The sequence below is a fragment of the Pelophylax lessonae genome, assembly GCF_965119305.1.
Source record: "Pelophylax lessonae genome assembly, chromosome: 7".
Taxonomy (NCBI): Eukaryota; Metazoa; Chordata; class Amphibia; order Anura; family Ranidae; genus Pelophylax; species Pelophylax lessonae.
This window is the reverse complement of record NC_138774.1, coordinates 272,216,264-272,235,487: the sequence shown is the minus strand read 5'-3', so window position 1 is coordinate 272,235,487 and position 19,224 is coordinate 272,216,264. Positions and strand designations below refer to the sequence as shown.

The 19,224-nt window shown below is 45.6% G+C and overlaps 1 protein-coding gene across 1 annotated transcript in view; it reads right to left on the bottom strand.

Moving 5' to 3' along the window:
• Window positions 1-15,570, bottom strand: part of PKN3 (protein kinase N3) — a 129,933-nt gene extending 114,363 nt beyond the window's left edge. The window contains exon 1 of the mRNA XM_082263794.1: window positions 15,446-15,570. The gene's annotated coding sequence lies outside the window, so the exon portion shown is untranslated. The remainder of the gene's footprint in view (window positions 1-15,445) is intronic.
• Between the last annotated feature and the right edge of the window lie 3,654 nt (window positions 15,571-19,224).

Genomic DNA, 19,224 nt, shown 5'->3' with positions numbered 1-19,224 from the left:
CTGTACACCTCCTATATACATATAATGTACCTCCCCCCATACACAATGGCCATCTACACCCCATACACATTACACCTCCTATATACATATAATATACCCCCCCCCCCATACACAATGGCCATCTACACCCCATACACATTAGACCTGTACACCTCCTATATACATATAATATACCTCCCCCCATACACAATGGCCATCTACACCCCATACACATTAGGACCTGTACACCTCCTATATACATATAATATACCTCCCCCCATACACAATGGCCATCTACACCCCAAACACATTAGGACCTGTACACCTCCTATATACATATAATATACCTCCCCCCATACACAATGGCCATCTACACCCCATACACATTAGACCTGTACACCTCCTATATACATATAATATACCTCCCCCCATACACAATGGCCATCTACACCCCAAACACATTACACCTGTACACCTCCTATATACATATAATATACCTCCCCCATACACAATGGCCATCTACACCCCATACACATTAGGACCTGTACACCTCCTATATACATATAATATACCTCCCCCCCATACACAATGGCCATCTACACCCCATACACATTAGGACCTGTACACCTCCTATATACATATAATATACCTCCCCCCATACACAATGGCCATCTACACCCCAAACACATTAGGACCTGTACACCTCCTATATACATATAATATACCTCCCCCTATACACAATGGCCATCTACACCCCATACACATTAGACCTGTACACCTCCTATATACATATAATATACCTCCCCCCATACACAATGGCCATCTACACCCCATACACATTAGGACCTGTACACCTCCTATATACATATAATATACCTCCCCCCCATACACAATGGCCATCTAAACCCCATACACATTAGGACCTGTACACCTCCTATATACATATAATATACCTCCCCCCCATACACAATGGCCATCTACACCCCATACACATTAGGACCTGTACACCTCCTATATACATATAATGTACCTCCCCCCATACACAATGGCCATCTACACCCCATACACATTACACCTCCTATATACATATAATATACCCCCCCCCCCATACACAATGGCCATCTACACCCCATACACATTAGACCTGTACACCTCCTATATACATATAATATACCTCCCCCCATACACAATGGCCATCTACACCCCATACACATTAGACCTGTACACCTCCTATATACATATAATATACCTCCCCCCATACACAATGGCCATCTACACCCCATACACATTAGGACCTGTACACCTCCTATATACATATAATATACCTCCCCCCATACACAATGGCCATCTACACCCCAAACACATTAGGACCTGTACACCTCCTATATACATATAATATACCTCCCCCCATACACAATGGCCATCTACACCCCATACACATTAGACCTGTACACCTCCTATATACATATAATATACCTCCCCCCATACACAATGGCCATCTACACCCCAAACACATTAGGACCTGTACACCTCCTATATACATATAATATACCTCCCCCCATACACAATGGCCATCTACACCCCATACACATTAGACCTGTACACCTCCTATATACATATAATATACCTCCCCCCATACACAATGGCCATCTACACCCCATACACATTAGGACCTGTACACCTCCTATATACATATAATATACCTCCCCCCCCATACACAATGGCCATCTACACCCCATACACATTAGGACCTGTACACCTCCTATATACATATAATATACCTCCCCCCATACACAATGGCCATCTACACCCCAAACACATTAGGACCTGTACACCTCCTATATACATATAATATACCTCCCCCCATACACAATGGCCATCTACACCCCATACACATTAGACCTGTACACCTCCTATATACATATAATATACCTCCCCCCATACACAATGGCCATCTACACCCCATACACATTAGGACCTGTACACCTCCTATATACATATAATATACCTCCCCCCATACACAATGGCCATCTACACCCCATACACATTAGGACCTGTACACCTCCTATATACATATAATATACCTCCCCCCATACACATTAGGACCTGTACACCTCCTATATACAGTACATATAATATACCTCCCCCCCATACACAATGGCCATCTACACCCCATACACATTAGACCTGTACACCTCCTATATACATATAATATACCTCCCCCCCATACACAATGGCCATCTACACCCCAAACACATTAGGACCTGTACACCTCCTATATACATATAATATACCTCCCCCTATACACAATGGCCATCTACACCCCATACACATTAGACCTGTACACCTCCTATATACATATAATATACCTCCCCCCATACACAATGGCCATCTACACCCCATACACATTAGGACCTGTACACCTCCTATATACATATAATATACCTCCCCCCCATACACAATGGCCATCTACACCCCATACACATTAGGACCTGTACACCTCCTATATACATATAATATACCTCCCCCCCATACACAATGGCCATCTACACCCCATACACATTAGGACCTGTACACCTCCTATATACATATAATGTACCTCCCCCCATACACAATGGCCATCTACACCCCATACACATTACACCTCCTATATACATATAATATACCCCCCCCCCCCATACACAATGGCCATCTACACCCCATACACATTAGACCTGTACACCTCCTATATACATATAATATACCTCCCCCCATACACAATGGCCATCTACACCCCATACACATTAGACCTGTACACCTCCTATATACATATAATATACCTCCCCCCATACACAATGGCCATCTACACCCCATACACATTAGGACCTGTACACCTCCTATATACATATAATATACCTCCCCCCATACACAATGGCCATCTACACCCCAAACACATTAGGACCTGTACACCTCCTATATACATATAATATACCTCCCCCCATACACAATGGCCATCTACACCCCATACACATTAGACCTGTACACCTCCTATATACATATAATATACCTCCCCCCATACACAATGGCCATCTACACCCCATACACATTAGGACCTGTACACCTCCTATATACATATAATATACCTCCCCCCCATACACAATGGCCATCTACACCCCATACACATTAGGACCTGTACACCTCCTATATACATATAATATACCTCCCCCCATACACAATGGCCATCTACACCCCAAACACATTAGGACCTGTACACCTCCTATATACATATAATATACCTCCCCCCATACACAATGGCCATCTACACCCCATACACATTAGACCTGTACACCTCCTATATACATATAATATACCTCCCCCCATACACAATGGCCATCTACACCCCATACACATTAGGACCTGTACACCTCCTATATACATATAATATACCTCCCCCCATACACAATGGCCATCTACACCCCATACACATTAGGACCTGTACACCTCCTATATACATATAATATACCTCCCCCCATACACATTAGGACCTGTACACCTCCTATATACAGTACATATAATATACCTCCCCCCCATACACAATGGCCATCTACACCCCATACACATTAGACCTGTACACCTCCTATATACATACAATATACCTCCCCCCCATACACAATGGCCATCTACACCCCATACACATTAGGACCTGTACACCTCCTATATACATATAATATACCTCCCCCCATACACAATGGCCATCTACACCCCATACACATTAGGACCTGTACACCTCCTATATACATATAATATACCTCCCCCCATACACATTAGGACCTGTACACCTCCTATATACAGTACATATAATATACCTCCCCCCATACACAATGGCCATCTACACCCCATACACATTAGGACCTGTACACCTCCTATATACATATAATATACCTCCCCCCATACACAATGGCCATCTACACCCCATACACATTAGACCTGTACACCTCCTATATACATATAATATACCTCCCCCCATACACAATGGCCATCTACACCCCATACACATTAGGACCTGTACACCTCCTATATACATATAATATACCTCCCCCCATACACAATGGCCATCTACACCCCATACACATTAGGACCTGTACACCTCCTATATACATATAATATACCTCCCCCCATACACATTAGGACCTGTACACCTCCTATATACAGTACATATAATATACCTCCCCCCCATACACAATGGCCATCTACACCCCATACACATTAGACCTGTACACCTCCTATATACATATAATATACCTCCCCCCCATACACAATGGCCATCTACACCCCATACACATTAGGACCTGTACACCTCCTATATACATATAATATACCTCCCCCATACACATTAGGACCTGTACACCTCCTATATACACAAAACAGACCTGTGCCCCTCCTAGATAAAACTTTAAACAGACCTGTCTACCTACTATATACAATATCTCACAAAAGTGAGTACGCCCCTCAAATTTTTGTAAATATTTTATTCTATCTTTTCATGTGACAACACTGAAGAAATGACACTTTGTTACAATGTAAAGTAGTGAGTGTACAGCTTGTATAACAGTGTACATTTGCTGTCCTCTCAAAATAACTCAACACACAGCCATTAATGACTAAACCGCTGGCAACAAAAGTGAGTACACCCCTAAGTGACAACGTCCAAATTGGGCCCAAATAGCCATCTTTCCTCCCCGATGTGACTTGTTAGTGTTACAAGGTCTCAGGTGTGAATGGGGAGCAGGTGTGTTAAATTTGGGGTTATCGCTCTCACTCTCTCATACTGATCACTGGAAGTTCAACATGGCACCTCATGGCAAAGATTTCTCTGAGGATCTGAAAATAATAATTGTTGCTCTACATAAAGATGGCCTAGGCTAAAAGAAGACTGCCAAGACCCTGAAACTGACCTTCAGCATGGTGGCCAAGACCATACAGTGGTTTAACAGAATAGGTTCCACTCAGAACAGGCTTTACTGTGGTTGACCAAAGAAGTTGAGTGCAAGTGCTCAGCATCATATCCAGAGGTTGTCTTTGGGAAATAGATGTATGAGTGCTGCCAACATTGCTGCAGAGGTTGAAGGGGTGGGGGGTCAGCCTGTCAGTGCTCAGACCATACGCCGCACACTGCATGCCTGTCGTCCCAGAAGGAAGCCTGTTCTTAAGATGATGCACAAGAAAGCCTGCAAACAGTTTGCTGAAGACAAGCAGACTAAGGACATGGATTACTGGAACCATGTCCTGTGGTCTGATGAGACCAAGACAAATGTATTTGGTTCAGATGGTGTCAAGTGTGTGTGGGGGGCAACCAGGTGAGGAGTACAAAGACAAGTGTGTCTTGCCTACAGTCAAGCATAGTGGTAGGAGTGTCATGGTCTGGGGCTGCATGAGTGCTGCCAGCACTGGGGAGCTAAAGATGGCATTCATGGTTTCTTCAATGAACATGTACTGTGACATACTAAAGCAGAACATGATCCTCTCCCTTCAGAGACTGGGCCGCAGGGCAGTATTGCAACATGATCACGACCCCAAACACACCTCCAAGATGATCACTGCCTTGCTAAAGAAGCTGAGGGTAAAGGTGATGGACTGGCCAAGCATGTCTCCAGATCTAAACCATATGGAGCATCCTCAAACGGAAGGTGGAGGAGCGCAAGGTCTCTAACATACACCAGCTCCGTGATGTCATCATGGAGGAGTGGAAGAGGACTCCAGTGCAACCTGTGAAGCTCTGGTGAACTCCATGCCCAAGAGGGTTAAGGCAGTGCTGGAAAATAATGGTGACCACACAAAATATTGACACTTTGGGCCCAATTTGAACATTGTCACTTAGGGGTGTACTCACTTTTGTTGCCAGCGGTTTACACATTATTGGCTGTGTGTTGAGTTATTTTGAGGGGACAGAAAATTTACACCGTTAGGCCCCTTTCACACTTGGGAGTCCGTCGCCTGGACTCCGTTTTTCTCAGCGGTGGATCGATCCACAGATCAAAAAAGGTTAAGAGGTGGAGGGACAAGATTTTCCCTCCGTGAATGGTTGCAATGAGGGGCTCACAGGGATATAGGTGCAGACAAAAAAGCTTTAATGGTGAAGATAAACACACATGAAAAATATAAACAGGTAAATCTAATCAATAAAAGAGGTGTGGAAGCTCATCAGGTGAACTGTTTGACTCCGTGGACCCCTTGGGGGTCAGAATGGTACAGACAGCAATAAAACACATTGAGGTCCCCACCCACCCAGTCCCAGTATGCACTGTTGTTAGCGGGCTTAGTGTGATTAGTCGAGGAAACACGACCTGAAAATCACTCAGGAAGCCCGAGCAACAGTGCTATGGCCAGGAGGGAACTATGGTGAGCCCGTAGAGGGAAAGTACATGGGGATGCCAATAAAGTGTGGGGAGGCACCTGAAAAAAATACTATAAGTATTAATATGACGTCATGTCAAAAAGTATCATCAGTGCATCACAAAAATTGGACAAAATAAAGCATCATTGTCTCATGTAGTAACAGACAACACGGGCCTGCTCCCTATGATGTAAGTCTCATTTCCTGGCTGAGAGCCTCCAAGGAAACCTAGCCCAACGGGGCAGTGCACGGAATGGTGGTGCTTGGAGGGATCGTGGCTTTACCAGCCGTTTTGCTTAATCAGCAAGTACCAAAAAAGGTGGGATATGTTGGGGGGATCCGGGCTTAACCAGCCACTTTGCTAAAACAGCAGTATGGGTGAATGTTTGTCTCCTAAAAAGGATCTCCCGTGTAAGTAGAGGGAGGGCTGTATTAAAGTCCCAAATAATGGCTTATCGCCAGAGATACTAGTTCACTGGTTGGCTGATCCACAAGTTGGCAGTACCCGGACAGCTCAGACGTCTAGAGTCTGCATGAGAGAAGTCCCGGTCAGACCATTGGCTGGAGCTGCTAAAGGTTTCGGGGATGAGGTGTAGCGACCATGTTTAACTGATGATCCAAAGTTGGATGTGTATTAAAGGAAGTGTTGGTCTTACCAGATATCACCCGTGCTCATCCAAGATAACAGGGATGGAGGTAGCGTGCTCCGCACTTAGGTCACAGTCAGGGCAGGCAGACGCAGATGAAGGATGATTCGGCTGTCCGATGGGTTTGTAACTGCCAGTGGCGTTGTGGCCTCTACCATCGAGGAAACTGCAGGGGCAGACTCAGTTCCGTGTCCGGGTGCAGTCCTGGTGCTGTTTCCGGGTCACGGTGGATGTGTTCAGCCAGTCCGGTGCGATCTCCTACGGGGACGAAGGGTGGGCGGGGCGTCAACGTGTGATGTCGACGCGTTTCGCGTGCTTACGCACGCTTCCTCAGGACGTCATCACGTTCTCCGGGGTTCGTTTATATAGGCTGAAACCATGGTGACAGCAATCAACAATTAGATGTTCCCGGAAATGTTAAGACTGAGGCCATCTGGTGGTATAAATGTGGTACTACCACCACTTTACCACAGCGGTACAGTCTGGTATTGGTTCCCGATGTCGGTCAATTTGACCATATAAAAGACCTGGCGGTGAAGGGTAATAAAAGTCCAGTACAGGGGAGGGGGCGGGAGGGGGGGGGGGGAACAAGGCCATCTCACAAAACATAGTGTCGAGGTCTATGTAGTTTATACTCTTGCTTAACAATAACCAGGTTAGTAAATAACCATATAGTGTATAAATAAAGTAGAAACATAAATAGACACTAAGGTAAACATATATTCCCACTTGGAATTTGGCATGAGCCGGGGTGCAACTTTAATGCAGAGCATGGTCATCAAGGCAGGAGGTAGTGTACTGAAAGCAATTAGATGGCCTAAACCATGCTATTAGTTGAGTAAAGGGTGTACTGTCCTACAGTATGTATACTCAGGATGGCAGAAAAAATATATATACAAATGATGGGAATAATGATACTATTTAGGAAGCGGCCCCTGATTAACGGGGGACAGGGGGCAAACAGCTCATGAAGTGGGGGAGATTTAGCCATAGCTATTACAGGTCCTATAACCTAGTAGTGAGGATAAAGAGGCTAGGGGCTATGTTTAGGGGTCCAGGAAGACCTTGAGGCTTAGTTCCTTGTTGAGCCCATATGGTGTAAGTGTGGAAAGCCGGAAAATCCAGGCTTTTTCAGCCCGAAGGAGTGCTTTGTCAAAGTCACCCCTGCGGGGTGAAATATTGAGGGCCCAGAACCCCTTAACTCTTAGGCCCCTGGGGTTACCTCCGTGATATTCATTGAAATGCTCTGCAAGTGGGGTGTCCTCTTTCAGCCTTATGCTTTTTAAGTGTTCCCCTATTCTGATTCTCAGAGTCCTTTTTGTCTTGCCTATGTAGTGTTTGCCACATGGGCAAGTGATCTGGTATAGGAGTTTAGATGTACTGCAATTAATGAAGGAGGTTATCCTGAATTCTTTCTTGCCAGTTGAATCAAAGAAGACTGAGCTTTTTTCGACATATTTGCAAATGTGGCAGTGTCCACATGGGTACATACCCTTAAATTTGGGTAGGTCTGACAGCCAGTTACCATGAGATTGAGTTTTAGTGAATTCTGAATGCACCAGGTGATCACTTAGGTTCTTGGCTCTCCTGGCCACTAGAAGTGGTCTTGGGCCCACAATTTTCTTCAATCTTTCAGTGTTTTGTAGCACGTGCCAATGTCGTTCTAGGATACTACGTACTTCACCCCATTGGGTACCAAATTTGGTGATTAGTCTCGGTGGTGTCATTGTTTGGTCATTAATCTTGGGATTAGGTGTAAGGAGTTGGTCACGTGTTCTTTGTCCGGCTTGTCTTTTGGCTCTGCGAAGAGTGCGGTGGGAATATCCTCGTTCTCTAAATCGTTGGTAAAGTTTTTTGGCCTCTTTAATGTATTCACTGTATTTGGTACAATTGCGTTTAAGTCTTATGAACTGACCAACTGGAATGCCCCTCTTCAGAGCAGTAGGGTGTAGACTATCAGCTCTAAGGAGGGTATTGGCAGCCGTTTGTTTCCTAAATGTGGAAGTGACTAATCTCCCATTCTCCAGATTAATTTTTAGATCAAGAAATGAGATACATTCCTTATTCCAGGTGTAGGTGAGGTGGATATTCCGGGGATTATTATTGAGTTCGGTCAGAAACTCTTGGAGCTGATTTATTGTGCCATTCCAGACCAGCAACACATTGTCTATGTACCTAAGCCATGTGAGTGCATGGCTCTGGTACATAGACGAGGCGTATACTGTCTCTTCCTCCCACAGTCCCAGATGCAGGCAGGCATAGGAGGGGGCCCAAGGTGCCCCCATAGCTGTGCCTCTGATTTGCTGATAATATTTGCCCGCAAACTGAAAGAAATTGTGGGACAGGGCAAAATCCAAGACGTCCACAAGAAATTCATTTTGTGCTGCACATAGGGGGAACTTTTTCTCGAGGAAGTGATAGGTGGCTAGTATGCCCCAGGCATTGGGGATGGAGGTGTATAGAGATTCCACGTCTATTCCTACCAAGATCACTTCCCCTTCAAAGTGTAAGTCCCGGATTTTATTCAAAACGTCACCCGTGTCCCTGACATAGGAGGGTAAGTTACAGACTAACTCCTTGATGAGGGAATCAAGAAATTTCCCCACTTTCTCCAGAGGACCCCCTACTGCTGAGACTATGGGTCTCCCAGGGGGGTCCCGAAGGTTCTTATGTATTTTCGGGATTATATAGAAAGTGGGGATATTGTAGTCAGTCACCTTCAGGAATTTTAGCTCCTTATTCGTGATAAGGCCTGCTTCTCTGGCAAATTTGAGTTTTTCATTCAATTTCGCCTGGACTTTAGGGAAGGGCGTCTCTTTAAGTTTATTGTAGGTGGATTGGTCTGAGAGAAGTCTATTTGCTTCCATTTCATAAGAAGCCTCAGAGAGCAGAACGACATTACCGCCCTTGTCACTCTTTTTGATCACTAGCCCCTTGGCCTCTTTTAGTTCTTTTAGGGCCGTTCTCTCGTCACAGGTAAGATTGTCAGGTGGCGACCATTCCCAACAGATCTTTTTGAGGTCTTCTTCAACAAGAGTGGCAAAGACATTTAGCCACTTGTTGTTTCTAAACTTGGGCATTGTGGTAGACCGTATACGGATGTTCGCCTTTCTAAAGGTCAGGGGAAGAGTCCAGGGATTCGTCATCACTGGATTCATTTTCGTCAAGTAGTGATGTGAGAATTTCTATGGCCTCCTGGTCATTCGATTGTGACCCCTGTTGGTCACCATCAGTATTCATATCAGTAGCGTGAAGTAGTCTGTAGTAAATTTTTCTTAGGAAGAGACAGAGATCTTTGTATACCTCAAAGTGATCCATATTGTTTACTGGTGAGAAGGAGAGTCCCTTCTCCAGTAGATCAATGTGTCTCTGATCCACAGGGAAGTCAGACAGATTGATCACTTTTTGGTCCTTTGAGTCCGAGGAGGGAGCTAGAGCGAGGACCGGGGTTGGATTTAAACTCAAATTTGAATTTGGAGAAGTTATAACGGGGACCAGCATGTTATTTTGTTGATTTATCTCCGCTTCCCGGATCGTGTTCTCCGTTCTCCCATCTCCACTCTTTCTCCTCCGCTTGCCTCTCCTCTTCCTCTTCCTCTTCCCCCTGCCTTTTTGGATGTCTTCTTTAGGATACCTTTTATGGCCGCAGGGTGATTGTCCAGATCTCCCTGAGTGTCTTGTCCTAAAAAAGTCACTGACCTCTCATCGTCATCACTTCCCGAGAAGGTCGAGTCGTTCCAAGATCTGTTCCTTTGTGTGCTACCTCTTCTACGTGACCTACCTCTCCTAGAGGTGAGATCGAAGATTTCCCCAGTTTCCCAATCTCCTAAGTCCCTCTGAAATTTGGATTGCTTGGTGCTGCGTAGATTTTTTTGTACCTTCTCGATTTCTTTCTTAAGATATTCGTTCTGCTGTTCGAATTCCTCGAGATCTTTCAGTGGTTCAAGTTTTTCCGTAGTTAATTTAATCTCCTGTTCTAAATCTGCCAGCTGGATTTTCTCTTCCTCAATAATGAGCTTCATTACATCAAGCCCATGCTGTATGCAGACAGTTTTCCATTTTTGTAAAAACCTATCCGTATGCAGATGTGTTGCTGGTATCACTCTTTCCCTTAGACCTCTTGGGATAATACCCTGTTCTACATATGATTCAAGGGAGAGAATATCCCATTTTCGGTTAAGTGACTTGACTAGTAATTTCTTATGTTCCTTAAATTGTGATTTAAGGTTTTCTCCAATAGTTTCTTCAGGTGTCAAGTTTTTCCCAAATGTTGCCCTAATCTCTGCATCAAAGTTGTCCCCAAGGACAAATGCCATGATAGACTAAAAAGTACAGTAAAACCTATGAACCGCCAGGTAATAAAATACACTGAGAACACGTCTGAACCCCAAGAGAGGGTCCACAGAGTCAAAATATCTTCATCCGAGTCTGCTAGTAACCACCAGCTAATCTCAGTTAAAGTAGATTCATTGGGAATCCGGGTAACATGGCAGAAAAAATATTGATAAAAAACTGAGTAGCTAAGGTGGTACTCTCAAGCCAGACTGAGTATGTCGGCGAGAAAGCACTTGGGTACGTACCACACGGTCAGATGGGACCGGGAACCCAGCGCAACCTGAGATATGAGGACAAAAAAGGTTAAGAGGTGGAGGGACAAGATTTTCCCTCCGTGAATGGTTGCAATGAGGGGCTCACAGGGATATAGGTGCAGACAAAAAAGCTTTAATGGTGAAGATAAACACACATGAAAAATATAAACAGGTAAATCTAATCAATAAAAGAGGTGTGGAAGCTCATCAGGTGAACTGTTTGACTCCGTGGACCCCTTGGGGGTCAGAATGGTACAGACAGCAATAAAACACATTGAGGTCCCCACCCACCCAGTCCCAGTATGCACTGTTGTTAGCGGGCTTAGTGTGATTAGTCGAGGAAACACGACCTGAAAATCACTCAGGAAGCCCGAGCAACAGTGCTATGGCCAGGAGGGAACTATGGTGAGCCCGTAGAGGGAAAGTACATGGGGATGCCAATAAAGTGTGGGGAGGCACCTGAAAAAAATACTATAAGTATTAATATGACGTCATGTCAAAAAGTATCATCAGTGCATCACAAAAATTGGACAAAATAAAGCATCATTGTCTCATGTAGTAACAGACAACACGGGCCTGCTCCCTATGATGTAAGTCTCATTTCCTGGCTGAGAGCCTCCAAGGAAACCTAGCCCAACGGGGCAGTGCACGGAATGGTGGTGCTTGGAGGGATCGTGGCTTTACCAGCCGTTTTGCTTAATCAGCAAGTACCAAAAAAGGTGGGATATGTTGGGGGGATCCGGGCTTAACCAGCCACTTTGCTAAAACAGCAGTATGGGTGAATGTTTGTCTCCTAAAAAGGATCTCCCGTGTAAGTAGAGGGAGGGCTGTATTAAAGTCCCAAATAATGGCTTATCGCCAGAGATACTAGTTCACTGGTTGGCTGATCCACAAGTTGGCAGTACCCGGACAGCTCAGACGTCTAGAGTCTGCATGAGAGAAGTCCCGGTCAGACCATTGGCTGGAGCTGCTAAAGGTTTCGGGGATGAGGTGTAGCGACCATGTTTAACTGATGATCCAAAGTTGGATGTGTATTAAAGGAAGTGTTGGTCTTACCAGATATCACCCGTGCTCATCCAAGATAACAGGGATGGAGGTAGCGTGCTCCGCACTTAGGTCACAGTCAGGGCAGGCAGACGCAGATGAAGGATGATTCGGCTGTCCGATGGGTTTGTAACTGCCAGTGGCGTTGTGGCCTCTACCATCGAGGAAACTGCAGGGGCAGACTCAGTTCCGTGTCCGGGTGCAGTCCTGGTGCTGTTTCCGGGTCACGGTGGATGTGTTCAGCCAGTCCGGTGCGATCTCCTACGGGGACGAAGGGTGGGCGGGGCGTCAACGTGTGATGTCGACGCGTTTCGCGTGCTTACGCACGCTTCCTCAGGACGTCATCACGTTCTCCGGGGTTCGTTTATATAGGCTGAAACCATGGTGACAGCAATCAACAATTAGATGTTCCCGGAAATGTTAAGACTGAGGCCATCTGGTGGTATAAATGTGGTACTACCACCACTTTACCACAGCGGTACAGTCTGGTATTGGTTCCCGATGTCGGTCAATTTGACCATATAAAAGACCTGGCGGTGAAGGGTAATAAAAGTCCAGTACAGGGGAGGGGGCGGGAGGGGGGGGGGGAACAAGGCCATCTCACAAAACATAGTGTCGAGGTCTATGTAGTTTATACTCTTGCTTAACAATAACCAGGTTAGTAAATAACCATATAGTGTATAAATAAAGTAGAAACATAAATAGACACTAAGGTAAACATATATTCCCACTTGGAATTTGGCATGAGCCGGGGTGCAACTTTAATGCAGAGCATGGTCATCAAGGCAGGAGGTAGTGTACTGAAAGCAATTAGATGGCCTAAACCATGCTATTAGTTGAGTAAAGGGTGTACTGTCCTACAGTATGTATACTCAGGATGGCAGAAAAAATATATATACAAATGATGGGAATAATGATACTATTTAGGAAGCGGCCCCTGATTAACGGGGGACAGGGGGCAAACAGCTCATGAAGTGGGGGAGATTTAGCCATAGCTATTACAGGTCCTATAACCTAGTAGCAGATCCCCCGCTGAGCAAGCGGATGACAGCTCTGCCTCCGCGCTGTGTACGGAGACAGAGCTGTCAGGTCCCCGCTGTTCTCTATGGGGGAATCGGATGAGAACGGACCACCTGTCCGTTCTCATCCGATCCGCTGGACGGACGGAAAAAAGGGTTTCCATCCGTCCAGATTTGACGGATCGGATGTCAGCGAATATGTCTACGCTGACATCCGATGCCCCATAGAGATGCATGGGAAAAACTGACAGGCGGATCTGAACGGTCCGCAAGTGTGAAAGGACCATTATACAAGCTGTACACTCACTACTTTACATTGTAGCAAATATTTACAAAAAGGTGGTGTACTCACTTTTGTGAGATACTGTACCCATAACACACCCGTCCCCCTCCTATATACCCATAACACACCCGTCCCCCTCCTATATACCCATAACACGCCTGTCCCCCTCCTATATACCCATAACACGCCTGTCCCCCTCCTATATACCCATAACACGCCTGTCCCCCTCCTATATACCCATAACACGCCTGTCCCCCTCCTATATACCCATAACACGCCTGTCCCCCTCCTATATACCCATAACACGCCTGTCCCCCTCCTATATACCCATAACACGCCTGTCCCCCTCCTATATACCCATAACACGCCTGTCCCCCTCCTATATACCCATAACACGCCTGTCCCCCTCCTATATACCCATAACACGCCTGTCCCCCTCCTATATACCCATAACACGCCTGTCCCCCTCCTATATACCCATAACAGACCTGTCCCCCTCCTATATACCTATAACAGACCTGTCCCCCTCCTATATACCTATAACAGACCTGTCCCCCTCCTATATACCCATAACACACCCGTCCCCCTCCTATATACCCATAACACACCCGTCCCCCTCCTATATACCCATAACACGCCTGTCCCCCTCCTATATACCCATAACACGCCTGTCCCCCTCCTATATACCCATAACACACCTGTCCCCCTCCTATATACCTATAACAGACCTGTCCCCCTCCTATATACCTATAACAGACCTGTCCCCCTCCTATATACCTATAACAGACCTGTCCCCCTCCTATATACCTATAACAGACCTGTCCCCCTCCTATATACCTATAACAGACCTGTCCTCCTCCTATATACCTATAACAGACCTGTCCTCCTCCTATATACCTATAACAGACCTGTCCTCCTCCTATATACCTATAACAGACCTGTCCTCCTCCTATATACCTATAACAGACCTGTCCTCCTCCTATATACCTATAACAGACCTGTCCTCCTCCTATATACCTATAACAGACCTGTCCTCCTCCTATATACCTATAACAGACCTGTCCTCCTCCTATATACCTATAACAGACCTGTCCTCCTCCTATATACCCATAACAGACCTGTCCTCCTCCTATATACCTATAACACACCTGTCCTCCTCCTATATACCCATAACAGACCTGTCCCCCTCCAATATACCCATAACACACCTGTCCTCCTCCTATATACCTATAACACACCTGTCCTCCTCCTATATACCTATAACACACCTGTCCTCCTCCTATATACCTATAATACACCTGTCCTCCTCCTATATACCTATAACACACCTGTCCTCCTCCTATATACCCATAACACACCTGTCCTCCTCCTATATACCCATAACAGACCTGTCCTCCTCCTATATACCTATAACACACCTGTCCCCCTCCTATATACCTATAATACACCTGTCCTCCTCCCATATACCCATAACAGACCTGTCCCCCTCCTATATACCTGTACACACCTACCTTCTCTCTGTGCCGCTCACATGTCTCCAGGGGGGTCAGCACACTATAGATTACGCGCTCCTCTCTCCGGTACACCGACTCCTCTGTCCTCTCCCCGGATCTCCTCCAGGCGCACTAACTTCAATCTTCCCGGGAAAAGCTGCTCCACCCAGCGGGGAACTCCGTGTACTGCACTCCTATACGGCTGGACAAGCACTCCCCCCAGCGAGGAGAGACTATCAATAGCAAGCAAAAGAACAAATGGCTCATTAGCAGCATCTAGTGGAGAAATGAAGAATTGTTTCTTCATTGATTTGCAGAGGGAGATGCTGCCATCTTGTGGTTATATAGCGAAATGCAGAGTTAAAGTGTATATAAACTATAACAATAAATAACAGCGTAATTTCACCTTTTCACAAAAGAATGAAAAGGTAAACTTACACCATATACCCTCCCCAAACCCCACAGTTCCCGCTACACTTACTTCTGTATGTAAGGGGTAGGGTGATGGGGTGGTTGGCACCAGGGCCAGGACAAGGAGTGGGCAGGAGGGAGGGTTGCCCTGGGCGCAATGGTTTATTGCAGGGATGGGGGACAGATTGACCCTAACCCTAAGGGAAGAGGGAGCACAATTTGGCATCCTTGCCCTGGGAGCTGGATGACCTTGTCCCGGCACTGGTTGTCACGTACTTTTATGTTACATCCAGGGCCTACCCCGGGGGTGGGTTCTTCTGAGCTACGCTTAGTGGTGTATTTTGGTTTTGTGCAATACTAAAATTGGGTGCCCCCCCCCATCTAAATTTGTCCCACCGCAGTGGTTTTTAAAATTGTGCACGCCGGTAAACTACATAAATATTACTATCCATATGCAACGCTTTAACCACTTCCCAACCGCATACCGCATATGTACTGCAGCAGGTCGGCTCTATTATGCAAAACGACTTACCTATACATCATTTCATGCAATAGCCACTGGGGGGGGCGCAAGTACCGCCAGAGGCGGGATTACGCGCTGATTGGGCACAGGGGATGTTAACCAGCTGGTCCAGTGCACCTGATATCTACCAGCCACCCACAATCGTTCCCAGGAGAGGCAGAATGGTGATCTGCCTATGTAAACAAGGCAGACCGCCATTTTGACATGGGAGAAGATGGAGATCTTGTGTTACTAAGCAGGTACACGGATCTCTGTCTTCCCCCAGTCAGAGCAATTTACACACACAATCTCACACACACACACACCTGCTAGGGACACATTTAACCCTTTTATTGCCCCTGATAATAACCCCTTCCCTGTCAGTGTCATTAGTACAGTTAGTGTGTACATTTTTAGCACTGATTACTGTATTAGTGTCACTAGTCCCCAAAAAAGTGTCAGTTAGGTGTCTGAGTTGTCCGTCGCAATGTCACGTTCCCAGTAAAAATCACTGATTGCCGCTATTACTAAATAAATAAAAAATTCCATAAATATATAGATGCTATAACTTTGGTGCAAACCAATCAATATACACTTATTGCTTTTTTTTATTACCAATATTATGTAGCAGAATACATATTAGCCTAAATTTCAATTAGAAATTCGATTTTTTAATTTTTTTTTTATTGGATATGTTTATGGTAAATGTGGAAAGTATAAAATATATTGTTTTATATCAAAATTGTCGCTTTTTTTTTTATTTATAGCGCAAAAAATAAAAACCGCAGAGATGATCAATTACAACCAAAAGGAAGCTCTATTTGTGGGAAAAAGGGACATCGATTTTATTTGGGTACAGCGTCGTGTATCCCACAATTGACAGTTAAAGTAGCACAGTGCTGTATTGCAAAAAAAGGCCTGGTCATTAAGGGGGTAAAAACCCTCCGAGGCTGAAGTGCTCAAAAGCCTTTACAGGTTACCACTTTAGATTTACAGAGATGGTCTAGTACTAGAATTACTGCCCATGATCTGACATTCACCGTGGCACCTCACATGTGTTAGACGATCGCTGTTTGCGTGATTGCATACCGACAAGCGCGTATGACTTTGCGTGAGAGCATGGGAGGACGGGGGGCACTTTACATTTTTTTCCAAATATTAGTTCCTTTTTTTATTTATTTATGTTTACACTTTTGCTTGTATTTTTTTTTTTTATCACTTCTATTGCTGTCACAAGGAATGTAATCATCCTTGTGACAGCAATAGGCATATGACAGGTACTCGTTATGGGGAGATCTGGGATCTATAAAACCCTAAGTCCCTCCTCTGTACATAAAAGCATTAAAAACACCAAGGTCGGTGTTTCTGAATGCTTTCAATTTTTGAAAACTGATTCCGATGGGTCCCGAATAAAGTGACGTTCTGGTTTACTGTTACGACCAGCTTGGCTGTCCGGCCACCTAGCGGATGTGTCAGCTGGTCCCACGGTGGAATGGGAGAGCTGCTGGAGGGGGGTACATCCCCTTCAGCTGCTTGTATTAGCAAATACCAGCTAGTAAGCCGCTCTGATTGGTATTACAAAAGAGCCGACCGCCGGCTCTAAAGAATGATCCTGGGATGGTGCATGCTGATACAGACGCCGACCCCCTGAAAAATGCCGCCCCATGCAAACACCTGTCTTTTTGGTTGACAACAAGACAGCAGTAGCCTAAATTTCATCCCAGGGGACACCAGAAGCCTTTTTTCCTGTTACATCTTGCAACAGAATCTTTTTGCTGGGCAGAGAGCCACTTACAGCTAGTTAACGGTTGCCTTCTTGCCAGGAAAGCAAAATTAACTAGTGGTTTGGTTAGGCAAAATAATTTTCAACAAGTGCCTCAAACCACTATTAGCCGAATGAGGCTTTCCAGCAGTAGTTCACAGGAAGACTCCACTGAACATGCAGCTTCGGATATTTGCAACAGGATACCAATGCAAAGGCTCCGTCATACAAGATAGGTTCATAGTGCCATGGAATTTTATGTTTGATCTTTGTCTCTCTCGTATGTCCTTGAATATAAATGTAGCACTGCCCCCTTGGGAGCTGTTGAGAATGGATTCTTCTGGGTTACCCGTAGCAACAGCCTGTTAAATGTATCACTTTAAGCCCTTGGCTCAGTCAATGAACAGTCCAGGGGATTTGTTTTTTTTTGTATTTTATTTGGAACTGGGATGGGAGAAGGGATGAGTGGGATATTCCAACTTAAGAACTATGCATAAATCCTGAGGACATCCAGCTGTAGTGTGTGCGGCAAGGCCACTTCTTCACCTTGCCACTGCAGTGAAGATAAAAAAGTGAATTATGCTTTAGGTTACTCTTCAGGGTCTAACTTGGCACCCCCTTTCTTACTTGCTGTGTGTGTTAGCTCCTGTCCACTGACTCTCACCGGAGTGGTCCCCTTCCTGGGCAGAGCCCTGGCAAGCTCCCTGGTACTCACGGACACTGTTTTTCCTCAGGTTGCTCTGCCACTTGCTGCACCCTCAGTATCCTCTGGACCTCCTAGCTCAGCACCACACTTCTGGTCCACTAGGCCGCCAGCCTGTGACCACTTTCCACACTGACAGGAGGAGAGACAGCCGTCACCCTCCTCCTGGGACCTGGCTTCCCGCTCAAAGACGCCCTGTCACATGTGCCCTCGGCTTTTATCACCAATCCCAGGATGCACCACTCCTGTGCCAACCCTCTGGGACAGCCACAAAAGCCTGTGCATCTTTGGCTGGGTTTCCTCCACTGTCCAACAGGCTCCCCTATTGGATACAGTGGGGACACTTCCTCAGACCAAATGAATCACACATGGACACATGTAACAGGCAGAACTAATGATCAGGCTCCCCTGTGAAGCAG